The sequence below is a fragment of the Eumetopias jubatus genome, unplaced genomic scaffold (assembly GCF_037043125.1).
Source record: "Eumetopias jubatus isolate StellerSeaLion01/CBP00866 unplaced genomic scaffold, mEumJub1_p1.0 scaffold_1, whole genome shotgun sequence".
NCBI lineage: Eukaryota > Metazoa > Chordata > Mammalia > Carnivora > Otariidae > Eumetopias > Eumetopias jubatus.
Genome location: NW_028274807.1, coordinates 17,425,684 through 17,433,143, shown reverse-complemented (window position 1 = coordinate 17,433,143; position 7,460 = coordinate 17,425,684).

Sequence of the window (7,460 nt, the reverse complement as noted above, 5' to 3'; positions counted from 1 at the left end):
CTTGAAGGACTGTCCAAACCCTAGTATGGATCTTAAACTTCCAAATCTGCAAATACAGTTGCTATGGCCGGACATGGGATGCTTTACCTTTTGATTGGGAGAGCAAATTTCTAAACTCAAAATGAAGAAATGAATCTATAACTGATAATTTTGCATGTGTTCTAATTTTATAAGCAAAATAAAAGGTGTAGTCATTGGTAGCTTTATGTATGCTGTGTATTTTCTGGCCTTCTTGTTTATTTTAACAACAAGGTAATTTGATTGACTATATAAGTTTGATTTAATAAATATGTAGTTAAGTGCTTAGAAAGATCTTACTTATTGGATTTATAAGTATACCATGTCAGGCATTTGAAGTGCTTGAGAAGACTAGTAATAGCAAATAAATAAATATAATTTGAAATGCTTACTAAAATTGATTAACTAACTTTAAAAATAGGATTACTTTTAACCAAATTTAGTTAGCTGAAGACTTAACTGAACATTAAGAAATGACTAGAAAGAATTTCTAACTCTTTATAGCGTGAGATAATTGGCTTAAATTATAGGAAAACCAAACACTTTAAATTTGCATGTTTTCAAATGAATACAGATGAAATCAATGATAATTAAAACTCAAATATGTCAAATAAGAATGATTGAACATAAATCTATTAAAAATAAAAAACTATAGAGTTAAGATGAAGGAGTAATAGGGATCTTGGGCTTGTCTCATCCCTCAAACACAGCTAGATCAACATCAAATCATTTTGAAAAACTAGGAAATTGATCTGAGGCTTAAGAAAACAATCTGTTCAATTGGAGGGAGATAATATTGCAGATTCAAGGTTCAGAAACATAAACTGGGAGAGAGAAAAGCCAGGGTGTTGGGACTTTATCAAGATAAAAAGCTTCTGCACAGAGAAGGAAACAATAAACAAAACTAAAAGGCAACCAAAGGAATGGGAAAAGATATTTGCAAATAACATATCTGATAAAGAGCTAGTATCCAGAATCTATAAAGAATTCATCAAAATCAACACCCCAAAAATAAATAATCTATTTAGGAAATGGGCAGAAGACATGAACAAATATTTCTCCAAAGAAGACATACAAATGGCTATCAGACAGATAAAAAAATGCTCAATATCACTCATCATCAAGGAAATACAAATCAAAAGAACATTGAGATACCACCTCACATCTGTCAGAATGGCTGAAATTAACAACTAAGAAAACAACAGATGTTGGCCAGGATGTGGAGAAAGGGGAACCCTCTTACATTGTTGGTGGGAATGCAAACTGGTGCAACCACTCTGGAAAACAGTATGGAGTTTCATCAAAAAGTTAAAAATAAAACTACCCTATGACCCAGCAATACACTACTAGGTATTTATCCAAAGGATAAAAAAACTGCTGATTCAAAGGGGCACATGTACCCTGATGTTTACAGCATGACTCTCAACAATAGCCAATTTATGAAAGAGCCCAAATGTCCATTGACTGATGAATGGATAAAGAAGATGTGGTATATTTATACAATGGAATATTAGCCAACAAAAATGAAATCTTGCCATTTGCAACAATGTGGATGGAACTAGAGTGTATTACACTAAGCAAAATAAGTCAGTCAGAGAAAAACAAATACCACATTATTTTACTCATATGTAATTTAAGAAACAAAACAGATGAAGGGAAGGGGGAAGGGGGAAGGGAAGGAAATATGAAATAAGATAAAAACAAAGAGGAAGACAAACCATAAGAGACTATAAGTTAAGGGAACAAACCGAGGGTTGCTAGAGGGAGGTGAGGGGCTGGGCTAAATGGGTGATGGGTATTAAGGAGGGCACTTGTTGGGATGAGCACCAGGTGTTACATGTAAGTGATGAATCATTAAAATCTACTCCTGAAAACAATACTACCTTGAATTAAAATAAATTAAAAATAAAAATAAAAATTATAATTTCCAAACCATCAAAATATGACTTTCAGGGATGCCTGGGTGGCTCAGTGGGTTAAGGGTCTGCCTTGGGCTCAGGTTATGATCCCGGGTCCTGGGATCAAGTCCCACATCTGGCTCCCTGCTCAGCAAGGAGCCTGCTTCTCCCTCTGCCTGCTGCTTCCCCTGCTGTGTTCTCTCTCTCCGACAAATAAATAAGTAAAATCTTTAAAAATAAATAAATAAATAAATAAATAATACAAATTTCATACAAATATAAAAGGCCAACAATGTCAAAGATTTTATCGATCTTAGTAAATGATGAGTGAGTGAGTCAGATTCATGATTGATTCAAAGAGCATTTGAGAAGCTAACATTGATTACTAGATATAATTTTAACTTTATTTATGTTTGTTTCTTATTTTTCTAGGCTGTATAGTGTTTCCATTTTATAGTCATGTGAATTAACATGTTAAATATTGTTACATTAAGAAAGTATAAAAACAGATGTGTGGTTAAGAAAAATTGTTTTATTTGTTTTTATGAAGACCATAAACTTTTGGGGTTATCTGTTCCATGTAATAGATTTGTTGACTAGAAAAAATTCTACACTTAACATGTAACTTCATTTAGTCTGGAAATTTTACTCAATAGTAAATACTAAATTGAACTAAGAACTTTACCCTAGATGACTGATTCTCAAACATTATTAGCACACATCAGATCAACCCGGAGGATTTGCTAAAATACCAACTCCTAAGACCCACCCTTAGAGTTCCTAACTCAGTAGGCATCGGATGGAGCCTCAGATTTTACATTTCTCCTAAGTTTCCAGGTCATGTTAAAACTGTTATTCTAGAAAACACACTTTTAGAATTATTGCCCTTTATAAAGCCAGGGTGGTCTTTGCTTCCTTATGCCCACTAGAAGTATATGCTGCTCACCTTTTAGCCTATTTACAAGCTTTGAATTTTGAATTTCAAACATAGAAAATGCTGTATATCTCTTTAATTATTAAAATTCTCTCTTAAAATCCAGAAAAACAACCAAGGAAATGGCAATTTAAAAAGATCCTAAAATAAACACCTGTTCTCTGCAACATGGTGATTATGCCAGTTATCAATTTGTTGTCTTTCAACTCCAAATTCACTATTCATTGCCTGCTCTCAGAAAATATATATATGTTAAAATATTATTAATATATAATATTATATAATATTATATAATATGTTAAGATTTCTCTCTCTATATATATAATTTTTTAAGATTTTATTTATTTATGTATTTATTTGTCAGAGAGAGAGAGAGCACACAAGCAGGGGGAGTGGTAGGCAGAGGGAGAAGCAGGCTGCCTGCTGAGCAGAAGATGCCAATGCAGGACTTGATCCCAGGACCCTGAGCCAAAGGCAGATGCTTTACCCACTGAGCCACCCACACGTCCCAAGAGACTTTTTAAATAGCTTCCAGAATGTAAAGATTTGTCAGGAGAGAGAGGAGAGACACTGGAAGTAGAAGGAGTTTCTTCCCTGGTTCCAGTGTACTCTTTCATCAGACTATCTCCATGGGGCACAGCTTCTCCAGCACCTGGTTCCTACAGTGCATGAAGAACAGCAGCACCCAGTGGCTATCAACCTCCCCTCGAACGTCTCTCATGTGGTTTTGTAGTAGGATGTCTCTGAACAGACACCTTCTTATGATTGGCTTTCCATGATGCCCTAGAAAGAGGATTTCTTGCCAACCAAGGAGGGCATATTTCTAGCAATTTCTGTCAATACAGCACCTCAGGATCTTCTTTGATATTCGATGAGCCATGTGCAACAAGGCTTGGATCCCATCCTGTTGGGGAGGAACCACCTCCTGGGTGCTCTATTTTAGCCATGGGTTTTGGAGAGTACTTCCCTACCCTTGCATTTTCTCCTCCTGTACTCTATAGAGTCTTTTTCATTTCTTACTATCTGCCCCTCATTACAGCAATCCCCTGTTATAGTGAATAATTCTTTATATTAAGCTTTCTCTGTTCTAATTACTGTGTGGTTTTCTCTCCTTGGATTGGACCCCAACTGATAGAGTTGTATTCAATATTTATTGTAAAATAAATTAAGAAACTCATTCCCTCCGTCTCTATGTATTAGAGTTTAAAACTTATTGGGTCTTAATTATGTCTTAATTTTAAGAATTTACAATTTATATGAAGAGACTCAGGAGACATTTAAACTTGTTTTTACCAAAATACCAGTATAAGGAGGAAATTCAGGTAACTGAGCCCTTACTAACACAAAATAATCACTGAAATCCTAGCAACCTCCAGTCTTACAACTCTATTCTTCACCACTCCAACAGACACACACATGCTCTTTCTATCTCTCTATCACTATTCAATAAAAATTTCTATTCTCTGAAGCGTAGTAAAACAATGTGATCCTAAGTTCTTTTTTATGAAACCTATTAACTATTAAAATTCCTTCACTCTCTGTGTCCTTTACTTTTGTTTTAATTTTCCTTTTTTTATTATTATGTCATGTTAATCACCATACATTACATCATTAGTTTTTGATGTAGTGTTCCATGATTCATTGTTTGCGCATAACACCCAGTGCTCCATGCAGTACGTGCCCTCTTTAATACCCATCACCAGGCTAACCCATCCCCCAACCCCCTCCCCTCTAGAACCCTCAGTTTGTTTCTCAGAGTCCATAATCTCTCATGGTTTGTCTCCCCCTCCGACTTCTCCCCCTTCATTCATCCCTTCCTGCTATCTTCTTCCCCTTCTTTTTTTTTTTAACATATAATGTGTTATTTGTTTCAGAAGTACAGGTCTGTGATTCAACAGTCTTACACAATTCATGGCACTCGCCATAGCACACACCCTTCCCCAATGTCTATCACCCAGCCACCCACTCCCTCCCACCCCCACCACTCCAGCAATCCTCAGTTTGTTTTCCTGAGATTAAGAATTCCTCATATCAGTGAGGTCATATGATGCATGTCTTTCTCTGATTGACTTATTTTGCTCAGCATAATACCCTCCAGTCCCATCCAAGTTGTTGCAAATGGCAAGATTTCATTCCTTTTGATGGCTGCATAATATTCCATCGTATATATATACCACTTCTTCTTTATCCATTCATCTGTTGATGGACAACTTGGCTCTTTCCACAGTTTGGCTATTGTGGACATTGCTGCTATAAATATCGGGGTGCACGTACCCCTTCGGATACCTACATTTGTATCTTTGGGGTAAATACCCAGGAGTGCAATTGCTGGATCATATGGTAGCTCAATTTTCAACTTTTTGAGGAACCTCCATACTGTTTTCCAGAGTGGTTGCACCAGTTTGCATTCCCACCAACAGTGTAGGAAGGTTTCCCTTTCTCCACATCCTCGCCAACATCTGTCATTTCCTGACTTGTTAATTTTAGCCATTCTGACTGGTGGGAGGTGGTATCTCACTGAGGTTTTTGATTTGGATTTCCCTGATGCCAAGCGATGTTGAACACTTTTTCATGTGTCTCTTGGCCACTTGGATGTCTTCTTTGGAAAACTGTCTATTCATGTCTTCTGCCCATTTCTTGATTGGATCATTTGTTCTTTGGGTGTTGAGTTTAATAGGTTCTTTATAGATTTTGGATACTAGCCCTTCATCTGATATGTCATTTGCAAATATCTTCTCCCATTTTGTCGGTTGTCTTTTGGTTTTGTGGACTGTTTCTTTTGCTCTGCAAAAGCTTTTTATCTTGATGAAGTCCCAATAGTTCATTTTTGCCCTTGCTTCCCTTGCCTTTGGCGATATTTCTAGGAAGAAGTTGCTGTGGCTGAGGTCGAAGAGGTTGCTGCTTGTGTTCTCCTTTAGGATTTTGATGGACTCCTGTCTCACGTTTAGGTCTTTCAACCATTTGGAGTTTATTTTTGTGTGTGGTGTAAGGAAATGGTCCAGTTTCATTTTTCTGCATGTGGCTGTCCAATTTTCCCAACACTATTTGTTGAAGAGACTGTCTTTTTTCCATTGGACATTCTTTCCTGCTTTGTCAAAGATTAGTTGACCATAGAGTTCAGGGTCCATTTCTGGGCTCTCTATTCTGTTCCATTGATCTATGTGTCTGTTTTTGTGCCAGTACCGTACTGTCTTGATGATGACAGCTTTGTAATAGAGCTGGAAGTCCGGAATTGTGATGTCGCCAGCTTTACTTTTCTTTTTCAACATTCCTCTGGCTATTCGGGGTCTTTTCTGGTAATCTGCATCCTTTTCAATTAACTTTTTTCTTAACTGTTAAAACGATATAGGTTCTTGTAAAATGTTTCAAAAATAAAGAACCAGATAAATTAAAAGTCATGTATGAACTCATAATTCAAAGACAACTAGTGTTAATATTTTGGGTTATTTCCTCTTTGTCATTCTGCAATTACTTCAGTGTTAGATTTGCACCTGTTGCTGCTCCTACCAAACAGATGTTCCCATTTATCCATGGCTTCTATTTTAGTGTGCCCCAGAGGCTACAGCTGTTGTAGCAATCTGTTGTTACCCCATCCCTGAAACTATGACCTTGTTCCATCAATGGTGCTGCCATCATAGGCATGATAGCATCTCAGGATATTATAAATATTTTGGTATTTGATTCTTAAGTTTAACAATTAAGAGACAGAACTTTTAGAGAAAATAATAGTATAGATCCTCTTCAACCACCCAGGAATAAAATTCCATTTTATTGAACTTATTTCATTTCAAAACAAAACTGTAATGATAGCAGTTAGTATAGAGAGTTTAAGTATAGTAAGAATAGTATCTGCTAACTCAGAGAGAAAAAAGATCCACAGATAATGAAAACAAAGAAGAAAGCATCATGTGTGGGGTTTTATCTGGCCTTAAAAGAAGGCTTAACTTAAGTAAGCAGAGAGAGGTTGGAGAGTACTTAATAAAGGTACAAAAGAAGAAATGCACAAATATTGTTATAAGGATAATTAAACTTCTTATGTGACCACAACCTGACATAGATAATTCAACTGAAGCATTTTTCCTGTCCTGAAATAGATTGCCAACACTTTCAAGAACAGGTTTACAATACACACAGCAAAGTGAGTTGATTAGTTGTCATAGCCATGATCATTGAGACAAAAAAATGTAAAACAATTCTAATCATTGTCAAAGTACATTACTGTTTAGTTTCATGATGCATACTAAATGAGTAGTTTCTTCTTCTTTTTTTTTCAGTGCATCCTTCTTTGATTAAAAAAAGACAAAGTTTTAAAAATCACACATTTGAAACTCCCAAAAGAAAACACAGGAGAGAAGTTTCATGATAGTGGACTTGACAATAATTTCTTGGATATGACATCAAAAACACAGGCAACAAAAGCAAAAATAGACAAATGGGACTACAGCAAAGTTAAAAACTTTCGTGCATCAAAGGACACAATCCACAGTGAAAATAAAGTCTGTAGAATGGGAGAAAATATTTGCAAATCATATATCTGAGAAGGGGCTAATATCCAGAATATAAAAAGATGATCAAAAAAATGGACAAAGGACTTGAATAGACATTTCTCC